The sequence below is a fragment of the Odocoileus virginianus genome, chromosome 1, assembly GCF_023699985.2.
Source record: "Odocoileus virginianus isolate 20LAN1187 ecotype Illinois chromosome 1, Ovbor_1.2, whole genome shotgun sequence".
NCBI classification, from domain to species: domain Eukaryota; kingdom Metazoa; phylum Chordata; class Mammalia; order Artiodactyla; family Cervidae; genus Odocoileus; species Odocoileus virginianus.
The window spans coordinates 60,165,835-60,182,638 of NC_069674.1; the positions used below are offsets into that span (position 1 = coordinate 60,165,835).

At 38.2% G+C, this 16,804-nt stretch overlaps 1 pseudogene; it reads right to left on the reverse strand.

The window, feature by feature from the left end:
• Nucleotides 1-540: 540 nt before the first annotated feature.
• Nucleotides 541-2,379, reverse strand: LOC139038271 (stress-induced-phosphoprotein 1-like; annotated as a pseudogene).
• Nucleotides 2,380-16,804: the final 14,425 nt, after the last annotated feature.

Consider the following 16,804-nt stretch of genomic DNA (forward strand, 5'->3'; position numbering starts at 1 on the left):
GGAAAGAACAGCCTCCCCTCCCTGCGTGGCGGGTGGCTCCAGTGGTAAAAGAATCTACCTACAAATGCAGGAGACCCAGGTTTGATCCCTGGGTTGGGAAGATCCCTTGGAAAAGGGAATGGCTCCCCACTCCAGTATTCTTGCCTGGAGAACTCCTTGGGCAGAGGAGCCTGGTGGGCTACAGTCCATGGGGTCACAAAGAGTCAAGGACACAACTGAGCCACCTGCCTACCCACTGCAACCCCCCCACCCCACCGATCACCAACTGTGGCAGAGCAGCTTGGACAGTGACTGAGGAGCACGCGTGGGAGACATGAAATCTGGGGGCAGCAAGAGAGACAGTGTTAGTGCTAGGAGGGCTGAGAGGCTGCTTGAATAACTGGAGTACAAACCTCTGTGTCTTCCACCTAGATCTATATAAACATAGAGAGATAAGTTGTTCTCTTTTCCCTGTCTGTCCCTTTGGCTCCATGCTGCTTGCCACAGTTCTGGCTCCTTTTTCTATGTGAGGGTGAAGGGAAGGAGATGACGAGCGAGTCATCATCCAACTGCAATCAGACCCACCTCCATCAGCTTCTGGATTGTCCACATTATTGCAGGATTCTTTAAGTGTCTGCTGAGTGCCAGGGTTCTTTGGCATCTGTTCCAAGATAAGCCACATGGCCAGGTCACTCATCTATTGCACCTTGGCCATGGCCTATCACTTCACATCTTCAAGTCTATTGTGTTGGTGGTTCTGTAACACCGTGTAGCCATGGTGACTGTCAGCTACCTCTTTACAGTTGGAGTCCAGGTCTAGTGCCTTATAGCGGACATCCGTGGCTTTTGTGTAGTCCTTTGTTGATTCTTGTCCAACTCTTTTCGACAGACTCTTATACCATCTTATACTGCTTATAGGCAGATGCTTTTACCGTCTGAGCCACCTGGTGGCTTAGAGGGTAAAGAATCTGCCTGCAATGCGGGAGACCTGGGTTCGATCCCTGGGTTGGGAAGATCCCCTGGAGAAGGAAATGGCAACCCACTCCAGTACTCTTGCCTGGAAAACCCCATGGACGGAGGAGCCTGGTAGGCTACAGTCCATGGGGTCAAAAAGAGTTGGACACAACTGAGCGGCTTCACTTTGTTGATTCTTAGGGCATCTGCTTTCCATGGATAACCCTTGGTGAGAGTCAGTTCTAACTGGATATATTTCTCACAGTCCTTGAGTGCAGCTGAAACTCCAAGAGTTCGATGGAGCAAGCAGCTCACTTGCTGTACAGTTTGGTGTCTCTGAGGTTCCCATTTGATGGTTTCTGGCCTGGGGATAGTCCCCTTTCTGAATGTATTCATTGCCTTTGTTCTTCTCTTCCAAAGTCAGGCCTGGGTTTATGTAGTCCAGGGTTTGGTGCTCTGCCAGAGACTTGCAGAAATGGACAGCATCCTTGTACTTTCCTTCCATGGAATAGGCTCTTCCAATTTGAGTGTAAGGTTTGGCAATCTGTTGATGATAGCCTTCTTGCTTGTTTAGCCACTCTTCAAAGGCCTTCTCACAAATCTCCTGACTTTCACTCTGGTCATCCTTTGTGAAGTACCTGGCTCCTTGATTGGTCATTTGAGCCATGTTGGTGGGGTCCTGGTGTTGGCTCTGTTGTACTACTTAAGGCTGAGTCAAAGATTTTTTTTTTCTCTTATAGGCATCCTTCCTCAACTCTTTTTCCTTCAGTGCTGTTTCTTATTCTCTGGGAGATTTTCTTCCATTGACTCTGGCTTGGTCTCTTTTTTGGGAGAAGATGGTGGTGGTGGAGGTATCTCAGCTTCTTCCTCCTCATCCATACTGCCCAGATCACCTTGGAGGAGACACTGAGGGTAGTCGTGACCTACGGATCTTGCAGCTTTAGCCCAAGTCAGACAGCCTGTTGTGTGTCGCTCCATCAGTTCCTGGTAGGTAGGATCCATGAGCAGTGTCCTTGTCCTGGAATCACTATCCAACTTCTGGTATAGATCAGACATGATGAAATTCTTGAAGTTCCTCTCTGCTGACCAGGGCTCCATATTCCGTAAACCATCTTTGAGCTGAGGATTGAGGATTATTTGCTTCATGTTTAAACTCTTGTCATAGGTTTGAGTGGTGATTTTTGAATGACTTTAAAAATTCAAGAGCTACTTCTTTTGGGGAATGGAGCCCTTGCCCCAGTCAGGTTTTAAGTCAACAGTTTTGTCACCATCCTTGTAAGCCTTCTGATGATCACCTTTCTTGGTGAAGGACTCTGAGCAATTCCTGGAGAGCACACGGTCTGGAGACCTAACTTACTGTTTGAGGGCAGCACTGTGGTGCATCATTCATGTTGTCAGCACTCAGGGCCTCGTCACCTTTGGTTTTAGCTCATTTATCTTCTCCATAGCCTGGCCTCGCCAAACCCTTCAATAGGTTTGATCTGCTCTCTGTTCCCAGCCTAGAACTTTTAAAAAGATAGTTCCTAGATACTCTGGAAAACAGTTTGGCAGTTCCTTAAACTAAACATGCAACTACTGTAACACTCAGCTGTTATACTCTTGGGTGTTTATCCCAGAAAAAATAAAAACTTGTCCTCATATAAAAACATGTAAATGAATGTCTATGACAGCTCTATTTGAAATATCCAACAACTAAAAACAGATCAAACTTTCCTCAATGGGTGAATGACTAAAGAAACTGGAATTCATATCCTTGAATACTACTCAGTAATAAGAAGGAAATGGATTATTGATACATGCAACAATTGGAATGAATCTCCAGGGCATTATGATGAATAAAAAGAGCCAATACAAAAAGGTTAGCTACCATCTGTATGATTTCATTATACAACATTCTTGAAATGACAGAATTATACAAATTGAGGAGAATTTAGTGGTTGCCAGGGATCATGGGCAGGACAGGGAGTGGAGTGGGAGGTACAATGGGGAAGGGAATTGAGTGTGATTAAAGAAGGGCAACCTAGGATTCCTTGTCATGTTGAAAATACTCTGTGTCTTTATCCCTCCATTTGCCAATGGACGTTTGGATTATTTCCAGTCCTCAGCCTTTGACTGTGTGGATCACAATAAACTGTGGGAAATTCTGAAAGAGCTGAGAATACCAGACCACCTGACCTGCCTCTTGAGAAACCTATATGCAGGTCAGGAAGCAACAGTTAGAACTGGACATGGACCAACAGACTGGTTTCAAATAGGTAAAGGAGTACGTCAGGGCTGTATGTTGTCACCCTGCTTATTTAACTTATATGCAGAGTACATCATGAGAAACACTGGGCTGGAAGAAGCACAAGCTGGAATCAAGATTGCCAGGAGAAATATCAATAAGCTCAGATATGCAGATGACACCACCCTTATGGCAGAAAGTGAAGAGGAACTAAAAAGCCTCCTGATGAAAGTGAAAGAGGAGAATGAAAAAGTTGGCTTCAAGCTCAACATTCAGAAAACTAAGATCATGGCATCTGGTTCCATCACTTCATTGGAGATAGATGGGGAAACATGGGAAACAGTGGGGAAACATTTCCATGGGGAAACAATGGAAACAGTGGCTGACTTTATTTTTCTGGGCTCCAAAATCACTGCAGATGGTGATTGCAGCCATGAAATTAAAAGGCGCTTACTCCTTGGAAGGAAAGTTATGACCAACCTAGACAGCATATTAAAAAGCAGAGACATTACTTTGCCAACAAAGGTCCGTGTAGTCAAGGCTATGGTTTTTCCAGTAGTCATGTATGGATGTGAGAGTTGGACTATGAAGAAAGCTGAGCACCAAAGAATTGATGCTTTTGAACTGTGGTGTTGGAGAAGACTCTTGAGAGTCCCTTGGACTGCAAGGAGATCCAACCAGTCCGTCCTGAAGGAGATCAGTTGTGAATATTCATTGGAAGGACTGATGCTGCAGCTGAAACTCCAATGCTTTGGCCACCTCATGCGAAGAATTGACTCATTGGAAAAGACCCTGATGCTGGGAGGGATTGGGGGCAGGAGGAGAAGGGGACGACAGAGGATGAGATGGCTGGATGGCATCACCAACATGATGGACATGAGTTTGGGTAAACTCCAGGAGTTGGTGATGGACAGGGAGGCCTGGTGTGCTGTGATTCATGGGGTTGCAAAGAGTCAGACACAACTGAGTAACTGAACTGAATTGAACTTGGCTATGATGAATAATACTACTGTGAATATTCATGTACAAGTCTTTATATGAACATATGTTTTCATTTTCTTGGGTAGTCATCAAAGTGTGTAATTGCTAGATAGTTGTGGTGGGGTGGTCGTGGATTAGTCACTAAATTGTGTCCAATTCTTGCAACCTCATAGACTGTAGCCTGCCCACCTCCTCTGCCCATGGGATTTTGCAGGCAAAAATGTCGGAATGGGTTGCCATTCCCTTCTCCAGGGGATCTTCCTGACCCAGGGATCAAACCCAAGTCTCCTGCATTGCAGGCAGATTCTTTACCGACTGAGCCACCAGGAAAGCCCCATAGAGTTGTAAGTTAACTATAATCATAGTAAGCTAATATTTAACTTTTAAAGTCACTGTCAAATTGTTTACCATTTTACATTCCTACCAGCAATGTATGAGGGTTCCAGATTCTTCTCATACTTGCTAACACTTGGCAGTCTTTTCCAGTATACCACTCTGATGAGTCTGGAATGGTATCTCGCTATGATTTTAATTTGCATTTCTCTAATGATTAATGCGGTCTTCCCTGTAGCTCAAATGATAAAGAGTTCTCCTGCAATGCAGGAGACCAGGGTTCAATCCCTGGGTTGGGAAGATCCTCTGGAGAAGGGAATGGCAATCCACTCCAGTAGTCCATGGAAAATCCCATGGACAGAGGAGACTGGCAGGCTACAGTCTGTGGGGTTGCAACAAGTAGGACACGACTGAGCAATTAACACTACTACTGATTAATGATATTGAGCACCCTTTCATGGGCTTATTAGCCATTCATATATTTTTCTTAATTAAATGCTCGCCAAATCTGTTGCTCATTTATAAGTTGGGTTACTTGAATTCTTATGATCGAGTTTTAAGTGTGTTTTTTTTTTAATCTCTTCTGGATATCAGGCATATAACTTGCAAATGTATTCTACTAGTTTATGACTTTTTATTAATGGTGCTTTTTGAAGAGCAAAAGTTTTAATTTTATGAAGTCTGTCCAATTTATTCATTTTCTAATTTATTTATCATGGTTTTGGAACAAAAAGGATTTCTAAGAAATCTAACCCAGTATCATGAAGATTTTCTCCTGTTTTCTTCTAGAAGTTTCATATTTTTAGCTCATATATCTAGATCTGTGATCCATTTTGAGTTTATTTTTCTGAATGTTATAATGTGAAGATCTGAGGTTTTTATTTTCATATGGATATTCAGTTATTTTAGTACCATTTTCTGAAAGGAATTTCTTTTTCCTATTGAATTGCTTGGCAGTTTGTTGAAAAGTGACTGACCATAAGTATAAAGGTTTATTTCTAGACTCTCCTGTTATATTTATCTATATGTCTTTTCTTAAGTCAACACTGCAATGTCTTGATTATAGCTTTAGTTGGGAGTTTTGAAAAAAAAAAGTGTAAGGTCTCTAACTTTTGTTCTTCAAAAATTCTGACTGTTCCGGGTTCTTTGTATTTCCATATAAAGTTCAGTATTGACTCACCCATTTTTTTTAATTGTTACATGTTCTTATTTTTTTTTCCATTTATTTTTATTAGTTGGAGGCTAATTACTTTACAATATTGTAGTGGTTTTTTTCATACATTGACATGAATTAGCCATGGATTTACATGTATTCTCCATCCCGATCCCCCCTCCCACCTCCCTCTCCACCCGATTCCTCTGTGACTCACCCATTTCTACCAAAAACTTGCTGAGTTTTTGATAGGGCTGACCTTGCTTCTATAGATCAATTTGGGGAGAATTGCCATCCTAACAATATTGAGTCTTCCAATCCATGAATGTGTTATGTCTCTCCTTTCAGTTAGGTTTTTGCTTTCAGCAAAGTTCAGGAGATAAAGTGTATCTCTTTTGCTGTTTGTTCATACCTATTTTATTGTTTTTGAAGCTATTGTGAATGAAACTGTTAATTTTGTTTTCAGATTGTTCATTGTTTTCATAGATATATAATGTAATTTTGTGTATTTTATCCTGAAAACTTGCTAAACTGATTTATTAGTTTAAGTAGTTTTTTGATTCTATAGGGTTTTCTGCACATAACATCATGCCACGTGCAAATAATAAAGTTTTATATCCTTGTTTCTAATCCACATTACCTTGATTTCTCTTTTTATTAAGTTGGCTAAACCACCAGTACAACATTGAAGTAGAAGTAAGGAGAGTATAGATTTCCTTGACTTCCTGATATCAGGGAGAAAGCATTCATTTTCACCAGAAAGAATTATATTAGCTATATGGGTTTTTTTAGTTTTGTGAGGGTTTGTTGTGTGGAGAAATTCAAATGAACTTTTTGGCTAACCCAGTATATTCTCTGTTGGATAGAATGTGGGTGGCTATATGCATCTTAACTTACCACAATCTACACATTAGATTAAATGAATTGTGTTCAATTTATCTATGTCCATTTTGATTTTATGTCTGGTTGTTCTATCCAATATTGAAAGTGGGGCATTATAGTTATTTAATTGTCTATCCTTTGTTCGGTAAGTGTAGATTAAAACTGATTTATTTTCATGATATATTGATTCATCATTATGAAATGTCCCTCTGTCTTTAGTAGTATTTCTTGACTTAAAGTCCATTAATCTTAATATAGCGACTCCAAGTATATTAATATCCTTTTATTTTTGACCAGTTGTGCCTTGGACTCTGTATTGTGTCTCCATAGACAGCATATAATTGGATAATTGCTTTTTTTTATCCAGTCTGACCATCTCTGCCTTTCAATTAGAGTATAATCACATGAGTGCAAGTATTGATTTCATTGAAAATGTCTGCATTTTGCAGTTATCTTCTAGATGTCTTATATTTTTAAAAAGCTGAGATGTAGTTGACTTAACACTCTATTAATTTCAGGTGTACAGTACAGTGATTTGATAATTTTATTGCAAAATGATTACAGTAAGTTAGTAGCTAACATTTGTCACCACTGTTACAAATTTTTTTGTGTATGTGTAATGAGAAATTTAAAGATTTACTCTCTTAGCAACTTTCAGATATGCAATACAGTATCACTAATTCTAGTCACCCTGTTGCACACTACATCAGCATGAATTTATTTTATAACTGGAAGTTTTGTCTTTTGGCCCCCTCCACCTATTTTGTCTACTCTAATCCCACCTCTGGCAACATCAATCTAGCTCTGAGCTTAGCGTTTGGTTTTGTTTCTAATATTCCCCATGTAAGTAAAATCATTTAGTAGTTGTCTTTGACCTACTTCACTTAGGATAAGGCCCTTAAGGTTCATCCCTGTTGTTATGAATGGCAAGATTTCCTTCTTTTTTATGGTCAAAGAATATTCCATGTGTGTGTGTGTATCACATCGCCTGTGTTCATTCATCTATTGATGGATACACAGGATCTGCCTATCTTGGCTGTTGTAAGTAATGCTGCAATGAATGTAGTGGTGCCATATATCTTTTCAAGTTAGTGTTTTTGTTTCTTTTAGATAAATATCCAGAAGTGAAATTGCTGGATCATATATGGCAGTTCTATTTTAACTTTTTGAGAATCTTCCTGACTGTTTTCCATGAGGCTGCACCAATGTATGTCACACCAACAGTGCATGAGTGTTCCCTTTTTTTCATATCCTCACCAACACTTCTTGTTTCTTGTCATTTTGATGATAGCCATCCTAACAGGTGTGAGGTACTATCTCATTGTGGGTTTCAATTTGAATTTCCCTGATTAGTGATGTTGAGCATCTTTTCACGAACATGTTGGCCTTTTGCATGTCTTCTTTGGAAAAATTTAAATTCAGATTCTCTGCCCATTTTTAAATCAGATTGTTTAATTTTCTTTCTATTAAGTTGTATGAGTCACATTTTGTGTTTATCTGTTCCTTCTCTACAGCCTTCTTTTGTGTCAAACAGTGTATTATTTTAATTCCTCTGCCAAATTTTTAAGTACATTTTTTAAGTTATTTTGTTAGTGATTATGCTAGTTATTATTTTTACATCAAAATTTATCACAATGTACATCAGGTTAAAACAGACCTAATTCTGGTAAAATAGCAGCTTTACTCTAAGGTATCTTCCCTCTTTTGTGCCATATATTATCAACTTATATTATAAACACAACAATATAATTATTGTTTTATACAATCTTTTATCTCAGAGTAATTATAAGAAAAATAAGAATATTTATACATGTTTATAGTTATTCACATATTTACCATTTCTGGTGCTCTTTGTTTTTTCCTGTGGATTCAAGTTACCATCCTGAGTCATTTCTTATTAGTCTGAAGGACTTTATTTAGTATTTCTTGTTAAGCAAATCTAAGTTCTCTCAAAGTTTGCTGCATTTAGATTTCTTGGTTGATAGTTTTTTCTTCCCGTACTTTAATATACTATTCCTCTGACTTCTGTGCTCCGCTGTTAAGGTAATCCTAAGTAAATTTGGCTCCTACCTTCTTTTTAAACTCACAATCCAGGTCCTTCCTGCTTCATGATCTTGGTTTATAGTCTTGAAAACCCCTGAGCCTTGGTTATTGTGTATTATGAAAGGACTAGTCTGTGGAAGAAAAAGTGGGCTTTACTTTTCATGACAATAATGATGTTGAGAAGGCAATGGTGGCTTGTCAGAAAGTTGAAAATTAAACTTTGTGCAGAAGATAATTGCTGACTCTCCATATATCTTTCTGTATGGAACTAGCAGTCTTTATGCCAACTTTTAATTTTTTTTTTAAATATTCCGATGGCATTAAATAAATCAGACTTTTTTTTTTTTGCTTTTTTAAAATTAAAGAAATTTTTTTTCCTTTATTTTTATTAGTTGGAGGCTAATTACTTCACAACATTGCAGTGGGTTTTGTCATACATTGACATGAATCAGCCATGGAGTTACATGCATTCCCCATCCCGATCCCCCCTCCCACCTCCCTCTCCACCTGATTCCTCTGGGTCTTCCCAGTGCACCAGGCCCAAGCACTTGTCTCATGCATCCCACCTGGGCTGGTGATCTGTTTCACTATGGATAATATACATGCTGTTCTCCCAAACATCCCACCCTCGCCTTCTCCCACAGAGTCCAAAAGTCTGTTCTGTACATCTGTATCTCTTTTTCTGTTTTGCATATAGGGTTATCATTACCACCTTTCTAAATTCCATATATATGCGTTAGTATACTGTATTGGTGTTTTTCTTTCTGGCTTACTTCACTCTGTATAATGGGCTCCAGTTTCATCCATCTCATTAGAACTGATTCAAATGAATTCTTTTTAACGGCTGAGTAATGTTCCATGGTGTATATGTACCACAGCTTCCTTATCCATTCGTCTGCTGATGGGCATCTAGGTTGCTTCCATGTCCTGGCTATTATAAACAGTGCTGCGATGAACATTGGGGTGCATGTGTCTCTTTCAGGTCTTAAACCAGACTTCTAACTGGGTTTAGTTTTTAACCTTCTAGGACCCCCATCCTCACTTTATTTACCATTTTCAAATAGAAAAATTTGCCCTTGGAAGGAGCTAATGGAGTGTTTCTACTCATGTGTAATTCATGCTGTCATGGGTCTGACTAACATAGTCCATTTACACATCCAAAGGAAGCAAATGACAATCTTAATGATAAGAATTTTACCAAAAATTAAAAATGGGAAAAAACAATGCTTTACATGCTTCTTTGTTAAAAGAAACATTATATTTAACAAAAGCTTGATCTCATGGGAAGACTTTTGATTTAAGAGCTCAGGAAGAGTATGTAACTATCTTAGGAGGCATGCTGCTTCATGTAAGTAAAGGTATTAGGAGACATGACCTGGAGTCCATCATTGTATCCATTTAGATCTAGTCATGAGACTAAGTCAGACTATTTATTTAACAGAAAATAGAACATAAGTAAGTATCAATTAAGTGTAAAGTTTATTTGGTGACTGAAAAGGCAAAAAAAGAGAAAATGAGGTAGCAGCTGCCTCCCTTAGAAATGGAAAAATAAGAGAAAGATGTTGGATGGACTTAAAACCTCTCTCTCACTCTCTCTCTCTCTCTCTCTCTCACACACACACCCCCACACACTTAAAACCTCTCTCTCTCTCTCTCTCTCTCACACACACACACACACCCATAATTGGCAGAGCTTAATAGGGAGCCAGTTGGCAAAGTGGTTTGCAAAGTCCCCACTCCAGCATCACATAACACAGTTAGAAGGGGAGACAAAAACCTAGTAACTGGCACATTTTCTTAATCCTAAACAAAACCTTTTCCCTATATATCCAGTTTCCCCTTTGCCTAAGGTTACCAGAATATTCTGATATGAAATAATCAAATATTATTTTGGCTTATTGTTTTTCCTATAATTTTAACAAATGTTGAATTCAAAGTTGACTCACTTATTTTATTGTTGGGAAGGATAAATAGGAAAGAGGGGAAGAATTACTTTTTATTTCCATAATGGATATAGTTTTACTATTGATCATCTCAAATATGTCAAAGGTATATGGAGTATAAATTATAAATAAGTAAAATTTATTAAATTTATTTAATAAAATCAGTAGTGCCAACTAATGAAAGAGATTCTCAATAATTCCAAATTGTCTAACCTGGGTATGGGGCTGTGCAGTTTTAATGGTGAATATTTCAAGCTAGATAGCTGGGCATGATGGATGAAAGAGGAGATGGTTTGAGCTTTCAGATTCATCATTTCTTCAATCTCAACTGCATTTCTCATTCACCTGAGGGCCACAAACCTAAAGGAATGCCTTCTGATTTCAGGATAGAAAAGTCTCTTGGGAGATACAGAAAATGACAAAGTACATACATATTTAAAGACCAAGATTTCTTTAAGTTAAAAGTAAGATAGAAATAATTTTACTCTGAAATCTTCAGAGAATTAGGAGGAGTCTTTAGTGTTTTTCCCTTTAACTGATATTTCTAAAATTATCAATCTAGATAATCAATCTAGATATGAAAGAATCATTAAAATTGCTGCAAAAAAATATATACTGATACATCTTACATGATAGTACTTAACATAAAACAGAATGCTTTTACCCTTTGGAAAGCTTGTTACATAAGTAAATTTAAACATAGAACTGTCCTCCCTGCCATCAAAAAAAGTCTAAAATTCCTAAGGATCCTGAAACTCAAGTTTAAAAGTTTTGAGGAATTAGGGAAATGTAAATTATACATCCCGTTCATTCCCCTGCTAAGAATGGTAGTTTTCAACATAACATAGTCTTGCAGAAGGGAAGGGTAGAAAGGTATGGGTTATATAAAATTTTTCCTTGGTGACTTTGATATCCTCCCCTCTCACACAGCAGGTTTAGAACCTGGTGGGAAAATACTAACATGAAGGTAAAGAATTGTAATATCTGAAAATATTTTAAAAATATTTTCATCTGATTGTTTATGATTATTGTTTTGCGTTATAAGCTACCTTACATAATGATAACCAGAGAACTGGTTATCAAATATCCTCATTCATAGCTAGGGATTAAAATGGCCCATCAAGGCAAGCTGCTCAGAGTAGCTGGTGCGTTCTCAGTCGCTTCGGTCATGTCTGAGTCTTTGCAACCCTATGGACTGTAGCCCGCCAGATTCCTCTGTCCATGGGATTCTCCAGGCAAGAATACTGGAGTGGGTTGCCATTTCCTTCTCCACAGAGTAGCTGGAATCTGTGGTAAAGAATATCAGATTGCACAAAACAATAGAATAGGAACGAGGACAAAATTTTATCAAGTAAGGGCTAGTCTTAGCTGAGATAGAGCCAAAGGACATGGAAATCAGAGCTTATGGGGCTGCACTCTTACTACTCACAGGAGGTAGTGAACCTGCCAAGCAGCCAAGAACTGCCCCAGGCTGGGGCACCTCTCTGGGGAGAGAGCCCTGTGAACAGGCTTTCATTGGTAATTTTTCTAAAATACAGCCCCAAAGTCTCATGTTGCCAGGTCACCAGCCCATCTGAGGGCTTTTCCTTTTCTTTTCCTATTTCTGCAGTTTTGAATCCCTTGGACTTAGACAGTCTATGAAACAGCCAATATTATTTCCACATTATTTTAACATCATTACCTCATACGCCTCCTGTATTAACTTATTTATGTTAGAAAAACTAGAAATTATCATAGTGAAGAAAGCCAGGCAGAGAAAGACAAATATTGCATGATATCTTTTATGCGGAATCTAAAAAATAATGCACGTGATATCACAAAGCAGAAATAGTCTCACAGGCATAGAACACAAACTTACCAAAAGATAAAGGGGTGGAGAAGGGATAAATTAGGAGTATGGGATTAACAGGTATACACCATTATGTATGACATAGATAAACAGCAAGGATTTATTGTATAACATAGGGAACTGTATTTGATATAATATCCTATACTGGAAAAGAATCTAAATATATATACATATATATATATATACACACATACATACATATATATATATATACACACACACACACACCTATTCACTTTGTTGTACATCTGAAACTAACTCAATATTGTAAAACCACTATACTTCAGTTAGGAAAACTCATTATAGAACAGACTATCAGAATAACTTTGATATTTTTGGTCTCAAATTTTTATGGCACAACTTTTTACAAATATATAAAAGGGGTGTAGAACTATATTAAACCCTTGGCATTTTCAGAATATTTGTGGTATCCTCTGCATTCATTTTCACAAAAGTCCACATCATGTGGGCTTAAATTAAGATAATAAATGCACTGCAGTGTATAAAGTTGTTGTGAGGATTAAATGATATATAGTAGAGCACCAAGCAAGACTTTAAATGTCAGAGGCTGAAAGTCTGCAGTTCAGTCTTCTATTAGGGAAGAACCCACTGACAGGATCCACTAATTGAATTAATGATTGGCTTCATTGTAAAGATTCTTCAAGACTTCCTGCATACACCTGAATTCCTCCAAATGTGCTTCTGTGCCTTTGATGAAATAAAACTCTTTGCCCTCAATTTGAACAATTGAAGAGATACAGCACATTGGTTAGAAATTAAATTTCTCAGCCAGACCACCTAGTTGGGATCCTTCTGTTTCCTACTGAAGGATCCTAGTGATTTATCATAGCCCTCTGCCTCATTTTCTCATTCCTGAAATAATGATAACAACAGTACCTCCTTCACATGATTGTTGAAAGAAATCAATGAGTTAACATATACCAAGGCTTACAACAGAGGTTGGCTATGTTAGCATTCCTCTATCCTCTAGGGATAAAGTCAAAAATATCTCCCAAATCAATCTGGTTTTGGGCATTTATTTTTAACTTAGTTGCAGTAATGGCAAAGCTAGCCTTAACAGTTTTGTCCCACCTCCAACTATAAACAAACTATCAAAAGCATGTTTGAAACCTAGTTTTCTACTTTTAAAAAATATGGCTCTCTATTAAAATAAAAAAAGAGCTATTCCAAACAACTCTAAAAAGCTCAGTGGATTATTTACTGAGACTATGGAATTGGCATTTTAAAACCCATTTGGAAAACTAATGTTTTTGGCTCACTGTAATCTGCTTTGTTTTGATGTGCAACAATTTCCAAATCTGTTATCTTTCAGTCCGTGACAAATATGTTGGTGATGCAGATGGCCTCAGTGCAGTATTGTCAGAAATCTTGGCTGAAAGATGCTGTGGAAATATGAAAAAAAGAAAGCAATGTTACCTCGATTTTCCAAAAGTATCTTCATGATATGTTGGTGATTTTTAAGGTCAATTCAAATACAGTGGCAATTATAGCTGCTGCATTCGATGTTTAATCATTAGTAATTTGCATCACAAAACAGTACTGGCCCAGCAGCTCTGTTTCCTCTTTGTGAATTATTCTTTAATTATTCTCACTGATGCAGTGAGCATCACCATGTGCCTAGTTCACCTTATAAAGCTTAATTGTAAATGTGTATAAAGACTGACAAGAGCTCATAAATGATGAACAGAGGCATTAAAATCAATTGCTGATAGAACTAGGATGTAAAGTTAATGAGGCTGTTCATGTTTCCTGGTAGCTTTTCATCTGCTGCGTGAGAATTTCCATTAGAAACAGAGCTGAAGGTCCAGTGTGTCATCCATTTATTTTTTTCTAGTGAGAATTTTTCTTTCTCCAACTTGTTCTCCTGTAATGGTCTTCGGACAAGCTATAGTCACTTCAGCATTATATTGAATAATAGTTCAGTTCAGTCACTCAGTCATGTCCGACTCTTTGCAATCCCATGGACTGCACCACACTAGGCTTCCCTATACATCACCAAGTCCCAGAGCTTGCTCAAACTCATGTCCTTCAAGTTGGTGATGCCATCCAACCATCTTGTCCTCTGTCCTCCCCTTCTCCTCCTGCCTTCAATCTTTCCCAGCATCAGGGTCTTTTCCAATGAGTCAGTTCTTCACATCAGGTGGCCAAAGTATTGGAGTTTCGGCTTCAGAATCAGTCCTTCCAATGAATATTCAGGACTGATTTCCTTTAGGATTGACTGGTTTGATCTCCCTGGAGTCCAAGGGACTCTCTCCAACACTAAGTTCAAAAGCATCAATTCTTCCATGAACAGTATGAATAATATAAAATTAACAGATTAGTATAGAAGGCACTAGGGATTAAGCAGTAGGAAAAAAAAGTGACAGAAATAAAAGTGAACGTACCTGGAAATAAATGACTTGAAGGAAAACAATGAAAATCTTCCTTTTTTATCATTTGAGCAGCAAAGTTCTCATTTTGTGGTAAATAGATAACACAATCCTCATTACTGAAAGAGCATAAAAATAAATTGAGAACTTTTAAAAAGCAATATGGTTGGAAGATAACAGTCCTGTGTAAAAAATCATAACCAACACCAGTTTCTTCTTGGGAAGTCATTAAAAAAATTGATTAGCAAGTTTGATATTCTTTGGCATAAATTAGATTTTATTTTGAACAAATCTTGGCTGGAAATGAATTTGCAAATTAAAATGTCTTCTAATGTAATTACATTGTCCTCCAGTATAAATCATTTCAGAAATGAAAACTCTACTTTTAACAAGAAATGAATGCATATTCTTGGCAGAATTAAATGGATATCCAAGGAGAAACTGAAATGCATATGCAGTGTGGGCCACAAAATGGAAAAATATAGGATGCATAGCCTCTCTGTAAATGCTTGCTTTGAATATGAGTAGCTGTGCACATGACTATAGGCTAAGTTTGGTATATTTGTCTTAAAAATCTGTTTATTTAACTTGGAGGAATCTTAGGAATTCTAATTTTTAAAAGTTGGGTTTGTTGCAAAATGTTTGTCCATCTGTTTCTTCTGAGCAGTTAAAAGCTTAAGATATATTTAAACAACATGACCAAACTAGGTTTATAAAATGGTAGGAATTGTGTCATGGTGGGATGTATGCTCAGGTTGGGATGAGTTTGAACTGTTTTGAATCCTGTTGGTCGCTTACTGACTGAGCACCCTCTGGCAATCCTCACCTCCAAGTAGGGGGTTCATTGTGAGGATAAAAAGATAGAGTGGATGCAGAGTGCCTTGTTGCTGCTCTGATACCTGAAGTGTTCACGGAGTTGCATTTTTAAAACTCCCGTTTTGGGGAACTTACTAAAGGGGACTTCTTAGCTTCCCGAGTAGCTCAGTTGGTAAAGAATCCACCTGCAATGCAGGAGACCCCTGTTTGATTCCTGGGTCAGGAAGATCCGCTCAAGGAGGGATAGGCTACCCACTCTAGTATTATGGGCTTCCCTGGTGACTCAGCTGGTAAAGAATCCGTCTGCAAGGTGGGGGACCTGGGTTCAATCCCTTGGTTGGGAAGATCCCCTGAAGAAGGAAAAGGCTACCGACTCCAGTATTCTGGCCTGGAGAGTTCCAAAGAGTTCGACGTGGCTTAACGACTTTCACTTTCACTAGGACAAAGTGATTAAGTCAGTTACTCTTTTCTGTCAGATTCCCATGTACTGTGCTCTAAGTCTTAAAACAGTAAGTGTGGATTTAAATCTATCATCTTACGTGACTTCTATTCTGCCTGTTCTCTGTGTTATTTTCACCTCTTTTTTGCTTTTTTAATGAAAGTCACCAAGTTTTAATTCTAGTTTTTCCTGTGTTAGTCTGAAAGTTAGGCATTTTTTAACCCTAGAAATTATAAGTTAATTAGTACTTTTAACACTCCAACTGGAAAATAATCAATATGCTATTATTTACCTATGCTTTTAATACTCTCTATACTTTAAACCCTGGAGGGAGAAATGGCAACCCACTCCAGTATTCTTGACTGGAGAATCCCATGGACAGAGGAGCCTGGCAGGCTACAGTCCATGGGGTTGCAAAGAGTCAAACACGACTGAGCGCCTGTCATGATACTTTAAACCACGGGTTGTTATTACTTTACCTACTCAATGTTCATTTAGATTTACCATGTATTTATGGTTCTCTTGGGAATTCTTTGCTTCCTGCATAGCTAACCTTCTAACCAGTATAATTTTCTTCTGCCCAAAGAATATACTTAATTCCTAACTGAAGGTCTACTGGTAGCAAATTCTCTAATTTTTACCTTGTTCAGTGTCCAACTCTTTGCAACCCCATGGACTACTGCACACCAGGCTTCTCTGTCCTCTGCTATCTCTTGGAGTCTGCTCAAATTCATGTCCCTTGGGTTGCTGCCCAACAATGTCTTTATTCCATGTTCGTTTCCACAGGATATTTGTGCTGGGTGTAGACTTAAAAAAAA